At 37.2% G+C, this 15,903-nt stretch overlaps 1 protein-coding gene and 1 pseudogene across 2 annotated transcripts in view; one reads left to right on the top strand and one right to left on the bottom strand.

The window, feature by feature from the left end:
- The window catches only part of LOC116478801 (zinc finger protein 680), a 71,013-nt gene that overhangs the window by 4,647 nt on the left and 50,463 nt on the right, over positions 1-15,903 (bottom strand). The window contains exon 5 of one of the 2 annotated variants that reach the window (XR_009214981.1): positions 2,897-3,034. The exons of the other annotated variant lie outside the window; for it this stretch is intronic. The gene's annotated coding sequence lies outside the window, so the exon portion shown is untranslated. Of the gene's footprint in view, positions 1-2,896; positions 3,035-15,903 lie in introns of those variants that run through there. 2 annotated transcript variants of the gene reach the window in all.
- On the top strand, positions 2,486-4,417 carry LOC116812125 (heterogeneous nuclear ribonucleoproteins C1/C2-like; annotated as a pseudogene).

The raw sequence follows: 15,903 nt of genomic DNA, 5'->3' as shown, positions 1-15,903 counted from the left end.
AGTAAGAAGGATGAAGTAGGATGGTCAGCTCTAAGGCTCAGGAATTGCCTGGGGCATCCCAATATAATGATGTCAACTGTGAAGCTTACTATGTAAAAATAAACATAAAATGAACATTGGTGAAAGTCTCTGGAATTATAAACAGTTGTGCCAAAAGGACTGAGCCAGAATGACATGTATTGAAGAAGGCAAATGTTTACTGTCACATAAATATTTGTTCCAAAGTTTATTACAGTAGCAGTATTCTTTTCAGTAATGTCAGCTTTCTCAAGCTAAGGATGCTACAGACAAACTAAGACAAGTGCCTAATATATTGTAGGCAATTAGTTTCTAAATTCAACAAACTTGCAATAATTTTATAAATTTCACTGAACTCTGTTTCATGTATATATCTCACTGAAAGGTACTATCCAGTAGCTGTGTCCTTCACTTTTTTCTGGGATTTTCTGTTGCTGGATTCCAAACCAACCTTATTTGAATCCTAATAATTTCTAAAGTTTCAGATTTAATAACAGAAAGCAAGCAGAAATTAAGCCCAGAAACTAGGTTACCCCAAACAGTCCATATCTAATATATTTGATTCCCCAAAAGAAACAAATATTACACAAACTAAACAACAGTGGGTTTAAAATTCAACCTAAATTCAAAGGTAGCAGTTAACACCATATGCAAAAATTAGCAAAGTCACAGTGTAGAAACTCTTAGTCTGTTATTCCAGAAAAAATAATAACATTTTTATTTTGGCATTTTTTGGAAAGAATAAATACATTAAATATGACAAAATATACCCACTAAACTATAATAAAGGATCTTTGAAATATAAATGATTTTGTTCTTATTTTTAAATATTTACTGTACTATATTCAGACAAGGCTTTCAGTGAAAAATACTTACAGCTACCATGTATGAATTAAAACAGCCCTGGGGGAAATAGTATTTTTTATTAATAATGAAGATTGAAGCTCCAAGTGATAGAGCAGGAGCACCGTCAACTCAGACAAACACTGCCACTTTAAGTTCTAGCTCCCTTTCTAGCCTCATGCATTTCAAGGAAATCACTTCTCTTCTAACTACAAGCAGACAGACAAGAGCCAGAAAAATACAGGTAAGACAGCTCAGGGTGGGCACGGTGGCTCACGCCTGTAATCCCAACACTTTGGGAGGCCGAGGCGGGCGGATCACGAGGTCAGGAGTTCGAGACCAGCCTAGCCATCATAGTGAAACCCTATCTCTACCAAAAACACAAAAAATTAACCAGGTGTGGTGCATGCGCCTGCTCGGGAGGCTGAGGCAGGGGAATTGCTTGAACCAAGGAGGTGGAGGTTGCAGTGAGTGGAGACCACACCATTGCACTCCAGCCTGGGTGACACAGCAAGACTCCATCTCAAAAAAACAAAACAAAAAAACAAACAAACAAACAAAAAACAGCCAGATCAGGCACAGAGGGAGGTGGAGGGAAAGTCTCTTGAGTAACTGCCAATCTTCACCCTCATACAATGGGCCCCAGTAAAACAGTGGGCCTTAATAAGCACATTCTTTTCCCTTCGGGTGCACTAAGATTGGGAAGCTAAAAGCAGACTGGGAGGCTATGCCTGCAGCTACAGAAAGATGTATGGGAACAGACATACAACTCTCCCTCCCAGATAAGCACAACAAAGAGACACAGAAGCAGTCCAAGCCTCCGATAAACTCTCCCACCCTGAATCCTTAAAAATTTTTCGTCTGTAAGAGTGTGGCTCTGACCTAACTCGGCCAGCTGCCCCTCTAGGTTTATTCAAAATAAACCTGTCCCTGTTGACTGTCAAGCCACCCTTCGTGTTTCTCTCCTCTTTCTTTAATTCTTATACCAAGGATGTAAAATAATTTCCCCTGGGAACACAGCTAATGATGCAAATGAAGCTCAAATAAAGGCATTTAACATTCATAATTTATATTTTAAAAATAAAATACTCCTGGCTATAAAAAAAGGAAAAAAGATATAAAAACAAATGAGAGAAAAGGAAGGAAATGGATTACTCACAATATCTAAGGTATGGAAGCAACCTAAGTGTCCATCAACAGGTGAATGAATAAAGAAAATGTGGTATATTTACACAATGGAATGCTACTCAGCCCTATGGAAAAAAAAAAAAGAACTCTTGTTATCTGCAACAACATTGATGAACCTGGAGGACATGATGCTAAATAAGACGGCACAGAAAAAACTTTCATAATATCATTTCTATGTAGAGTATAAAAAGGTTTAAACTCATAGAAGCATAGAGTAGAATGATGATTGTCTGGGGCTGGGAGTGCAGGAGATGTTGGTCAGAAGTAATGGGTCTGATTTTGTGAAGAGACGAAGACTGAGCGGTTGTGGCCACGTTGCCGACCTCGAGCAGCAGTTGGCTTCTCCACGTAGAACCTGGGAGTAGGAGACTCAGAATCGAATCTTTTCTCTCTCCTTCCTCCTGTTTTTGGCTTTGTGGAAACCTTATCAAACACAATGGCCAGCAATGTTACCAACAGAAGAGATCCTCGCTCCATGAATTCCCATGTGTTCACTGGAAATCTCAACACTCTTGTGGTCAAGAGGTCTGATGTGGAGGCAATCTTTTCGACGTACAGCAAAATTGTGGGTTGCTCTGTTCATAAGGGCTTTGCCTTTGTTCAACAGGTGAATGAGAGAAATGCCCTGGCTGCTGTAGAAGAGAGAAGGGCAGAACAATTGCTGGCCAGGTTTTAGATATTAACCTGGCTGCAGAGCCAAAAGTGAACGGAGGAGAAGCAGGTGTGAAATGATCTGCAGCGATGTATGGGTCAGTAACAGAACACCCTTCTCCATCGCCTCTATTCAGCTCCTCTTTTGACTTGGACTATGACTTTCAACGGGATTATTGTGAAAGGATGTACAGTTGCCCAGCACATTTTCCTCCTCCTCCTCCTATTGCTTAGGCTGTAGTGCCCTCGAAACGTCAGCATGTATCAGAAAACACCTCATGAAGGGGCAAAAGTGGCTTCAGTTCTAAGAGTGGACAGCAGGGATCTTCCAAGTCTGGAAAGTTGAAAGGAGATGACCTTTAGGCCATTAAGAAGGAACTGACCCAGATAAAACAAAAAGTGGATTCACCCCTGGAAAACCTGGAAAAATTTAAAAGGAACAGAGCAAACAAGCAGTAGAGATGAAGAATGATAAGTGAGAAGAAGAACAGAGCAGGAGCTCAGTGAAGAAAAATGAGATTAATGTGAAGTCTGAGGGGGGCACAGATGACTCTGCTGAGGAGGGGGATCTACTGGATGATGATGATAATGAAGGTGGGAGATGGCCAGCTGGAGTTGACCAAGGATGAAAAAGAGGCTGAGGAAGGAGAGGATGACAGAGACAGTGCCAATGGCAAAAATGACTCTTAAGCACACAGTGGGGGTTAGAAATCTCATCCCAGTATTTGTTTACTTAGGTGCTTCTCTAAGATCAAATTTTTTACCAGATATTCTCCTCTAGTATCTTCAGCACATGCTCATTGTCCTTGTCTTTCCCACGTTAATTCATATTGCCCTGCACCTAGGTCCCATTTTCACCTCCTTTGCCACTCCTAGTAGTTTTGTTAAGTCTTACCTGGTAGTTTTTGCTTTTAATTTTGAAACCTCTTTATGACTTAACAATAAAAAGGATGTATTTCTTTTTTTTTTTTTCTGAGACAGAGTCTTGCTCTGTTGCCCAGGCTGGAGTGCAGTGGTGCAATCTTGCTTCACTGCAACCTCCACCTCCCGGATTAAGCAATTCTCCTGCCTCAGCCTCCGGAGTAGCTAGGATTGCAGGCGCGTGCCACCACGCCTGGGTAATTTTATTTTTGTATTTTTAGTTGAGACGGTGTTTCACCATGTTGGCCAGGCTGGTCTTGAACTTCTGACCTCGTGATCCACCTGCCTCGGCCTTGCAAAGTGCTTGGATTACAGGCATGAGCCACCGTGCCCGGCTGGATGTACAGTTTATCAACTGTCTCCAAAATTATCTCATTATGCAGAAAGTACAGTTTTTTTCATTCATACATAATTTCAGTAGTTGTTTCCCTAACTGCAAAAGCAATCTCATTTAGTTGCATAGCTCCTAAAAGCAGCTGAGTTAAAAGTATGTGTGTTACACCCCCATATAGGTGTGATTTTTGGGGCAGTTCAACACAAATATAACAATGTGTTTTTGTGAATGAGTTGCCATGTTAAATGCATCCTCTAGAAAAATAGTGTTAAAGTCTTAAGATTTGCTTTTTAAGGTTGATACTGTGGGTTATTTTGTTAACAGCCTGATGTTTGGGACCTATTTTTCTCAAAATAAACAAGTCCTTATTAAACCAGAAATTTGGAGGAAAAAAACAGTGTCTTCCCTAAATTTCCTACCCTAACAAATAAGTTATTCTCTCAGTTTTGATTCACCAGAGGATTGAATCATATCCTGAAGAATCAAAAGCGAATAATATATCCGTTAAGGCAATGCAGGTTGTACACTAAAATTTCAGATGCTTAGAATAATATATTTTTTGCTCACATCACCATTGTCTGTGAGCTTTTTTTTTTTTTTTTTTGAGATGGTGTCTCGCTCTGTCGCCCAGGCTGGAGTGCAGTGGCACTAGGTCTAGTTGAATCTGCTCAACCTGTTAATCAGTGTCAGGTGCCAGATTCCAATTCACTATCAGTGTGCCTGTATGACTCTTCTTTCCATAGTCTTTGAATTAAATTATTACTTATTTGAATGTTATATAATACAGCTCATACATTTCAAATGAAACCACCAGGTAAAATGAGTTGTGGCGTAGTATAAAGAAGCTGTTAGCAACTTAGTATTATACATAGATGGATGCGGCTCAACAAGAATTTAGACGAAAATAATGAACTATAATGTGTTGCCATGACAGTCTCTAATGAGCTTATAAATAAATCCAGATTTCAGCACACATATACAGTTTTGTTCAGTACCTCTAAAGGTGGTAAATCAAGAATTCTTATGCTACAGAGAAAACAGATTCTGCTATTACCTAAGAAATCAACTGGAAGGCTTTTTTTTTTTTTTTTTTTTGAGGGGTGTTTCTTGTCGCCCAGGCTGGAGTGCAACGGCACGATCTCGGCTCACTGTAACCTCTGCCTCCTGGGTTCAAGCGATTCTCCTGCCTCAGCCTCCTGAGTAGCTGGGATTATAGGCACACGCTACCACACCCAGCTAATTTTTGTATTTTTAGTAGAGATGGGGTTTCACCATGTTGGTCAGGCTGGTCTCGAACTCCTGACCTCAGGCGATCCGCCCACCTTGCCTCGCAAAATGCTGGGATTACAGGCGTGAGCCACTGCACCCAGCCATCTGTGAGTCTTTTGTCTGCTTAAGAAGACTTAATCTTTCAGGGATTGTATCTTCTTTCATTTTCTATCTGCATCCTCCTTTGTCTTTAGCCAATGGATGAAAACAAGACGCAAAGAAGACATATTTGCTTCTTACCCACACATCACTTCCACTCACTACTAGTCAATGTGGGTAGAGCTGAGAATAGCAGTTTCCTGGCAGGACAGCCACTTCCTAGCAATAAAAATGCACTAAAAAAAATCATAAATCTTCTTTAAAAAGCTAACATATTTTAAACAAAATAAGTATATGCATCAATAATAAAGTGCTTGTGGTAAAATATTACTTTTATTTCTATTGAGCTCGGGTAATATTTGGCCAAAAGATAGCAAATATACAGCAGAAAAATATTATTTTAAATAAGACTATTGTGAAGTTATTCTGTCAATAGAATACTATTATGACCTCATACTAAGTCTCATCTATAGTTATGCAATACCAAATGCTTTTTATTAAAAGTTGCATTTTATATAATTATTCCATTTATATTACCCTCTTTCACTATTTCAATGCCTTCTTCCGTTTATATCAGTGGAAAACAGGCTAGCTGGTGCCAGGAAAGAACGTGCTGCTATCGCTATTTTAACGATGATGATGAAGAGCACTTGTTTGGGTGGTATTCACGTGCCAAACACTGTTATTTGGCTTAAAGTACTGGTTTTCTATTTTTCCCTATATTTATTGATAATATACAATTTTTTAGCTATGAAGATTTTATCTCATTCATATGTTTTATGGAATTTGGTTTAACTGTTTCTGATTTATCTGGAATGTGAAAATTTTCCATGAATCCAAATTGAGTACTATAAACAATATTTTACTAAAAGCCTTTGTGAGGCAGAATAGGATTCATGCTTCTTTTATAATATGGAAGATATGTGTTAACCATGTTCACAGTAATCACTCTGAATACAGCATTCTCAGTGCCCAGTATTCACCCTGAGTCACTCAGAAAAAATTGGTATCTCTGCAAAGACACAGAAAAAGGTGCCAAGAGGAAGTGCACCACATTGCACATAAATGCTTTCCACATGCACCTATTAGGGTCTTAGTTTAATGGGCTGTTATTTGCATGTCCAGATGCTTCCTGAATCTAGTCATACAAGTTTTTGGCAGCTAATGGCATCTTTTATCCATTAGTTTTATATAATTATTTGTGTGGCTGGAAAATAAATTTTTTGTCAATTTACTCTAAATTGAGAGACTAGATTTGCAATCTTCAATCTTTCAGTGTTAAGGCAAATCAGAGAAGAGCAATGTGTTATGTAGCATGCATTTTTCTGCCTATCAAAATTCTTGTATTGCCTTGGAAACCCGAGGGAGCCATCTAAATACTACTCCCTTTGAAAATCCTTTAGCGAGAATTTTAGATTTTAAAAGGTCAAGAACATAATGATCAAGCAAAGCCAAAATCATGTCTTTGCTCCGTGTTAGTAACCAGGCCATTTCAAAAAGCACGGCAATTATGCCAAGCCATGGAAAAAATGTGGTTTTGATTAATTTTATTCTACTTCAAATGTTTCATCTAATTGTTACTTTTATCATGTTAAACTAAGAAAAACTACATATTTAACTCCATGCATTCTAGACATAATCATATTGTTTAAAGCTCAATAATGTATTACAGTATAGTAAAATCCTCTGTAATTAGATGTCAATTACTAATAAATTTATTATGTCTTCAAGGTATTTCAATTGTAAAAACAAATAATTAGGTATGCTTTTTCATAATAAGTTCAGTTCTAGGAGGGTACACACTAGTCTCCATGGTATTTCTGTAATGAGTAGTATAAAACTGGGCTACCAGAATGGTGCAGACATGCTGATTTAATTACAATGAGTTCCCTTGTTGGTAGGCTATTGATGTTCCAGAAGCTGATCATTCACTACGGCTTTCTAAATGTCATTCCATAGTGCCAGTGAGCCCTTTCATCCAGGTTTTCTTCCTGTGATTGACGTAATCAGTGTTGTCTCCTCTGTTTATCTTAGGCTATCTCAGATGAGAGGTGATTTTTTTTTCTTTTTGCATAAATTAGACTCCTTTTTTTTTTTCCCTCTGCCATGAGATCCTCCTGTCCTCTCTACTGGAAGCACCATGTGGGAGGCAGGAATGATGACAATATACAAATATATTTCCTGCCATGTGGCCACCATAAGCAGCTTACAGCATGGCCCACCTAGAAATCACTTACTTTCAGGCCAGCTGAAGTGTTTTTCTATTATGTGTCCCTTTCTCTTAAAAGCACCTCTGATTCAGTTTAGCCCAATCAGGATAATCTCCCTTTTGATGGCCACAAAAGCAACACATTAGTGACCTAATTTTATGAGTAATTTCACACCACAGTTACAGTTTTTTTACACTCAAGAGGAAAGGGTTACACAGCAGGTGTGAAACAGACTGGGAATCTTGAGGATCATCTTAGAATTTTGCCTACCCACCTGAATAGACTTTTTAAATAGTCTTTTAGACTGGAAGAAAATCAGAGCAAATGATAATATCAGTGTACTAAGGTGCTAAAGTTAGGTCAAGAGGGTTTTTCTCTTACTTTCTAAATGTTTTGTGATGCGATTTTTTTTATAATAAAACGTATTTTCATATTCAAAAAAATAAATAAAATAAAATAAAATAGTCTTTTAGATTTTTTTTTTTTTTGAGACAGAGTCTCGCTCTGTTGCCCAGGCTTGAGTGCAGTGGTGCCGGTGCCATCTCGGCTACTGCAAGCTCCGCCTCCTGGGTTCACGCCATTCTCCTGCCTCAGCCTACCGAGTAGCTGGACTACAGGTGCCCGCCACCATGCCCAGCTATTTTTCGTATTTTTAGTAGAGACGGGGTTTCACCATGTTAGCCAGGATGGTCTTGATCTCCTGACCTTGTGATCCATCCGCTTTGGCCTCCCAAAGTGCTAGGATTACAGGCGTGAGCCACCCCACCCAGCCTAGTCTTTTAGTTTCTTTTGTTATCTAAGTAAACAAAGATAATACCTGCAAATAATAATTAATTACTTTCCAATTTTATTCACAACAAATATTAACTAATTTTTTTTCTGGCTTAAATTATTTCTCTTTAATATACCATTTTATACATTCATGCACAGATCTAACAAGGAAAATGTATCCAATTAGTCAATATCTAAAAATTTTTTATTTAAAATGAGAGTTTAAAATAATTATCTTCTGTTTGAAGTTTTTTATTGTTGTACTCAAGAGTGTTACCTCTGTGCAGACAAAGTTGCCTGTGGTTTAATATTGGCTCTGCTATTGTGAGCAAGTCATTTCTCTCAGTGGCTCTGTTTCTTCCTCTGGTAAAATGAGGGTAATAATGATACCCATGTTATTAAGTTACTGTGAGAATTAAATTTATTAACACATATATAGTGTTATGGTCAGTACTCAGTAGAAATTAGGTAATTTTAATAAGATAATTATATGCTGAACTACATTAATACATGCTTTAACACAGAAATATTTTTCCCTAAGACATGACTTTTTCAACCAATAGACATATATTTATATTAATTCTTTTAAAAATGTGGTATAAACAATGAAATACTATTCAGCATTAAGAAAGGGTAAATCCCATTATTTGAAACAAGATAGATAAATTTAGAAGACACTGTGCTAGATGAAATAAGCCAGACACAGAAAGACAAATAGTGCGTAATCTCGTTTATATGTAGAATTTAATAAAGTTTAACTCAAAAAAGTAGAAAGTGGAATAATGGTTACCAGAGGCTGGGGGTGGTTGGAAGGAAATAGAGAGTTGTTCATCAAAGGGTACAAAGTTTCAAATAGGGTAAATAGGTTTTGAGATCTATTGCACAGCAGGGTGACTATAGTAAACAACAATATATTGTGTATTTCAAAATAACTAAGAGTAAATTTCAAATGTCTCACCACAAAGGATAGGTAAGCGAGTTGATACATATGTTATTCAACTCAACTTAATTATTCTTTTTTTTTTTTTTTTTGAGACTGAGTTTCGCTCTTGTCACCTAGGCTGGAGTGCAATGGCACGATCTGGGCTCACCGCAACCTCCATCTCTCAGGTTCATGTGATTCTCCTGCCTCAGCCTCCTGAGTAGCTGGGATTACAGGCGTGAGCCATCCATATTATATACATATATTAAAACATCACACTGTACCCCATAAATGTATACAACTCTGATTTGCCATAAAGAGAGAAATAAACTTTAAGAATTTGGGCCAGAGAAAAAAGTGTTTTTTCATCTTAAAATTCCAGGAAACACACACACATGTATCTATATCTATATCTATATCTATATCTATACTTTTTTATTTCAAATGGTTTGCTCATTTAGTGATGTGGGTTAGTAAACTTTTAATGTTATGAATAGTATGAACCCAACGCTCAAGAATAAATTTTCTTGATTTTTAATGTTCAAAATAATAAAATCCTTTAAAAGGCTCTAAAGCCACTGTTTTGAGTAAAATTCTCTCTAAATGTATAAGTAAATTATTTCCTTCACTTGTTAGAGAAACAAGTTATTTGAATATATATATATTTTAAAAAGTATGTGTGTGTATATATATACATACATATATATACACACACATACTTTTTTATGTATGTATGTATGTGTGTGTATATATATATATACACACACACACACACACACATATATATATATACACACACACACACACACACATACTTTTTTTTTTTTTTTTGAGACAGAATCTTGCTCTGTTGCCCAGGCTGGAGTGCAGTCGTGCAATCTCAGCTCACTGCAACCTCCGCCTCCTGGGTTCAAGCATGAATATATATTTTTAAACTACATTTAAATTTACTGGAGTGCTAAAGAACAGTACTCAATGAGAAATGTTACCATAATATTTATATTTATGCTGTATGTGAATGTGCCAAGGATAGTATTAAAAACATTTAACTACTATTATAGCCCCAGATTGACTGATTAGAATTAACATGGGTTACAAACTACTGATGTGGCCAGCTTGCTTTCAGGCTTAACACTAATCATAATCTAACAGAAAAAAATTGAGAGCTAGTAAATTTCCTGTATACTCGCTACATGACTAAAAATGAAACAGACTGGAATTACTAATCAGTCACTTACAATGTGGTTTAACTTTAACCCTCTACTTTCATTTTTAGAACCTCTTGTCTATTCCAATCTAGCTACTTTTCATAGAGGACCTAAGCCATCACATGGAATTAAAAGGGGTCCTAGGGCAACTAAAAATTTCTGGCTGGGGCTATACCTCAGTGTTATCTAAAGGCCCTTGGACTAACTCTAGTCCCCAACAGCCTGTCAGGGTGTCAGCACAAGGACTTTCAGTCTTTTCCTGTTGCATTTTCCTTTTCTATGGTGGCTATTATGCCTCCTATCCCTTCTTTGTATACAATGTTGTGGATGTTTCTGCAACCTAAAGATATAATCTTGCTGGGTAGAGTTAGTGTCTTAGGAATGTAACTTTAAAAAATTGCCGTTTTTGTGATTCCTTGAGACAGGAGGACTTCGGAATTTCAGTCTAAATTTTCTAGTAAGGGCTTTTTGTCCCCAATAATAGACATTTATGGCACTGTATAGGGGAATGTCACCTCATGTAAATACCCTCCCCCTCTCCATTTGTTTCTTCCCTCCATGTAAAAGTTCAACATCGTCCAATGAGTTTAAACAGTTGATTTTCTTATGCTGGGGGGCATACTATAATAATAGCCTATCCAACCCCAAACCTAACTTTTGCCTAAAAAGAATTTGGAGTCAGTTTTTACCTAACACTTCTAATCCTGCAGTGCCACATAATGGAATAGAATTTTTCTCCATGGGGAGCCTTGTCAGCCCTTTGCCCAAAACCTCTCATCTTCCATTCTTTCCCCTTTTATGTCTCTCTATCAGGCCCCACGTCCTATGTGTAAACAGAAAAACTCCACTTTCAACAGCCAGGAGGAAGCCATCCTAATAAGATAAATCTTAGCTTCAATACTGTCCCCATCAAAGAAAGGGCAGCCATTCAATTTTCACACTTTTAAGGCATCTGTTCTGCATTCAATTACATTGGCATTCAAACAAGACAGAAATTTTATGTATAAGAGTTAATCAGTCTTACTTTGTGATTTTTTAATTCTTCACTGGGGCCATAACAAGGAAAGCCAAAACTAGTATTAAAACATTCCCTTCATTAAAAAGTCTTGCCCAAATCCAACTACTATATACTTTCTTCCAACATCTGGGGTACCCTGGGAGTCTTTTGGGCTGAGTGGGTCTAGAAATCCAGCAGGGCAAAAGGCTAGAATTTTAAGCAGGTAAGTGTAACTAAATCCTACCGAGTAGCTTCTCCAGGAACATGGGTAAAGGTCACACTTGTATCCACGTTGCAGCACCTATAATGGTAGCCTGAACCCAAAGGAGAGAGGGGAGGAGAAAGAGGATGCCCTTTCTCTCTTGCTCTCCACCCTGGGTCACACAAAAGGGAGAAAAGGAACTAAGGAAAGCTTTGTTTCTCCCTCTCGTTCTAGATGGGCAACAGACCATCTGCAGTCTATACTCCCCTCAAGTGTATTCTAAATTACTAAAGCTCCTTTAACCATAAAACTCTAAAAAAAAAAAAAAAAAAAAAAAAAAAAAAAACTTTTTGTAAAAAAGAACCCCCACATTAAAAAAATAGAAAAAAAAAAAAAAAAAAAAAAAAAAGACATACTCTCTTGCATAAGGGCATCGCCATCTTACAAATTGGAGGCCTAACCAGTCAAAAAACAACAATAAAAAAGCTCCAAGGAAAAAAGGGTAGAACAAGATCCCCATTCCCAATTAAAATAGAACAATGACCCTTAAAAACCTAATTAAAGTCTTGGTAATCCCATAAATACATAATTAAAAAAAAACACACACACACTTTCTCATGTGCATTTTAAAAAGCTTGCAAAAAACCAAAACCAAACCTCTTAGTAACTCTAAACTGTCCTTGCTAAATCAAAAACCAAGTAACGCACCCCCACCCACCACTTTTTTAAATAGCCTTAAAAAAGCTTCAGTAAAAACACCTACCTGTATCCCAACTCAATAAAAAAACAGGTTTATTATTCAGGCAGCCCCTAATATTAAAAAAAAAAAAGTTGCAAAAACAGGCTGTTTCCAAAAATGTAATTTTGCTCAGCCTCAATTTAAAACTTTGCAGTATGTAAATAACACTCTCCTCTGTGCCCCAACTGAGGGGGTCTTTCAAAAAGGCACTAAGTTTCTTTTTAATTTTCTAGCAGGTAAAAAATATAAAATATCCAAATCTAAAGCTCAGCTCAAACTTCAGTAAGGTACTTAAGTCTAGTCTTGTCAAAAAAAACTAAAGCAGACAGGCACGGTGGCTCACGCCTATAATCCCAGCACTTTGGGAGGCTGAGGCGGGCAGATCACAAGGTCAGGAGTTCGAGACTAGCCTGACCAACATAGTCAAACCCTGTCTCTACTAAAAATACAAAAATTATCCTCGCGTGGTGGTGTGCGCCTGTAGTCCCAGCTACTCAGGAGGCTGAGGCAGGAGAATCACTTGAACTTGGGAGGCGGAGGTTGTGGTGAGCCAAGATCACGCGACTGCACTCCAGCCTAGGCAACAGAGTGAGACTCCATCTCAAAGAAAAAAAAACAAAAAACGAAAACTAAAGCATGAATCAAAATAAATACATAAATAAGCCTACTTCCTTCTTTCCTCTTTCGCAAAACCCTCGAAGAGCTAAAAGAATTTTAAGGCATTACAGGTTTTTGTAAATTATAAATACCTAGGTATGGTAAAATAGCTCATCCTTTGTATCACCTCATAAAACAAACAAACAAACAAACAAAAAAAATGTAAGCAGCTAAAACTCACTTCCTAACTTAAAAACCTAAAACACAGGCCAGGCACGGTGGCTCATGCCTGTAATCCCAGCACTTTGGGAGGCCGAGGCGGGTGGATCATTAGGTCAGGAGTTCGAGACCAGCCTGGTCAAGACAGTGAAACCCCGTCTCTACTAAACATACAAAAATTACCTAGGCACTGTGGCAGGCACCTGTAATCCCAGCTACTCAGGAAGCTAAGGCAGGAGAATTGCTGAAACACACGAGGCAGAGGTTGCAGTGAGCCAAGATTGTGCCACTGCACTCTAGCCTGGGCGACAGAGCAAGACACCGTTTCAAAAAAATAAAACAAAATAAAACCTAAAACACAAAAACTTTTAACCAGCTAAAGCACAGTCTCCATGGGAAGACTGAGGGCTGATGCCCTCAGGTATTTAATTTCTATGTATCAAAAGAAAAAAGAAAATAGCCCTAAAAGTTTTGGCTAAGGCTCAAGGTCTGACTCAACAGCAAGTGGGCTAACCATGGAAAATAACTTAACTGTTTACACCTCACACAGTACTGCAAAACTGTTGTCCTCTAAAAATAGTCTCTGGCCATCACTGCCTCAAATATCAAGCTTTGCTGCTAAAAAAAATCTTTAGTAAAACAAACAAACAAACAAACAAAAAAACCTTGCCCTTGCCTAAACCCAGACACTTTCTTCAAAAAAATCCTCTAAAAAAACCTAAACATAATTGTAAACAGGTAGTGGTACAAACTAGGAAAAAAACGGTAAAATTACTGTTTATATTCTCTGTGAAGTTTTAATTAATAAAAAAAAAAATTCTTAAAAAGCATTATTGGCTAGGCACAGTGGCTCACGCCTGTAATCCCAGCACTTTGGGAGGCCAAGGTGGGCGGATCACCTGAGGTCAGTAGTTTGAGACCAGCCTGGCAACACGGTGAAACCCCATCTCTACTAAAAATACAAAAATTAGCTGGGTGTGGTGGTGGGCATCTGTAATCCCAGCTACTCGGGAGGCTGAGGCAGGAGAATCACTTGACCCCAGGAGGCAGAGGTTGCAGTGAGCCAAGACCGCACCATTGCACTTCAGCCCGGAAGACAAGAGCAAGACTTGGTCTCCAAAAAAAAAAGCACTATTAAAAATAACTATCCAAGCTATAAGTATATTTTAAAAGGTTTCATGTTTTTCTCTTCATAAATCTTTTCTTAAAAAAGTTTCTTAAGGGGCTGGGCACGGTGGCTCATGCCTGTAATCCCAGCACTTTGGGAGGCCAAGGCAGGCAGATCACAAGGTCAAGGATCGAGAACATCCTGGCCAAGATGGTGAAACCCCTTCTCTACTAAAAAAAATACAAAAATTAGCTGGGCGTGGTGGCGTGCACCTGTAGTCCCAGTTACTCGGGAGGCTGAGGCAGGAAAATCGTTTGAACCTGGGAGGCAGAGGTTGCAGTGAGCTGAGATCGCACTATTGCACTCCAGCCTGGGCAACAAGAGCAAAACTCCGTCTCAAACAAACAAACAAAAATTTCTTCTCAGTCAACTAAATGACTTTTCTCCATTGTGCCTTGCCATTCTTGGTCCATTCATAAAAGGCCCTAAAATAATTTCTGGTGGCCTAAAACTTCTTAAAAACAAGAACACCACAAATCTCATTTAAAAAAATTTTTTCTCATAAAATCCCTAAAAACTGTATTCCTAGCCCTGTAAATAAAAACTGTATTTCTAGCCTTGTTCTTAAAGGGCTTTACCCAGAGGCCAATAATCCAGTTAAAAACTGGCAAATAAAAAATCTTGTAACTACTAAATCTTCTTTTTTCTGTGTGGTTATACATGTGTTGTGTGTGTAATGTCTATTTTAAAAAGCTCTAATTAAAAATAAGTGCTTAAATCAATTTTTTTTAAATAAAGGCTGTGGTACCTTTCAGTTTATGTAACTTTAATCTTTACAAAATAAAATCAGCCTTAAAAATTATTAATAAAGTATAAATGTCTTCAAAATGTAAATAGGTCATCAAAATTATTCTGGCCAAATATTAAATTTGCTAAATGTTTTAAGGTTGTAAACTGCTCCTTTGGGCTTTAAAAACTGTTCTATTTGCCTGCTTCACAATGAGTAAGGCCAAAAAGCATATGTGCCCCTAACTATGCTAAAAAAAGTCAAAATTCATCTGCACCTAGCACATAATTAAAACAATTTACCAGGTTTTACATTCAAGTTAAAAATTGCTGAAAGTTATCATTATAACATATAATTAAAACTACTAAAAATAAATTTACATGCAAGGTATGCAAAAGCAGTAAAATGTGTTTTTAATAAAATCTTTTTTAAAAGTATGTTTTGCCTAAAAATAAAGTCTTAAAGCAAAAGCTTTAAGCAAATTGTAAAAAAAAGAATTGTGAAAATTAATCTTGCAAAAAAATTCTGTATGTAAACATATCAACTAAAATTCAAAAGGATATTATATAGTTTTTCAAATTAAGCACTAAAATACAAACACAAGGTTTTATTAAAGCACTAATCTACTCTTTAGCAAAATTTGTAAAGGGTTATAAAAGGTTTATAAAACTCTCACCTCATGGTCTAATTAGTTAAAATTGAAGAAAATTGTTTATAAGATTTCATTAAAATTGGGGTTAACATTAACAGTATGCAAAAGTAAAATTTAGCTTTCTTTCTTTTAATAAAAAAAAAAAATTTTTTTTTTTTAAGATAGATT

Source organism: Hylobates moloch, unplaced genomic scaffold, assembly GCF_009828535.3.
Source record: "Hylobates moloch isolate HMO894 unplaced genomic scaffold, HMol_V3 SCAFFOLD_1, whole genome shotgun sequence".
In the NCBI taxonomy this organism is placed as follows: domain Eukaryota; kingdom Metazoa; phylum Chordata; class Mammalia; order Primates; family Hylobatidae; genus Hylobates; species Hylobates moloch.
Note: the sequence above shows the minus strand (reverse complement) of the source record. Positions and strands in the feature narration are given on the sequence as shown.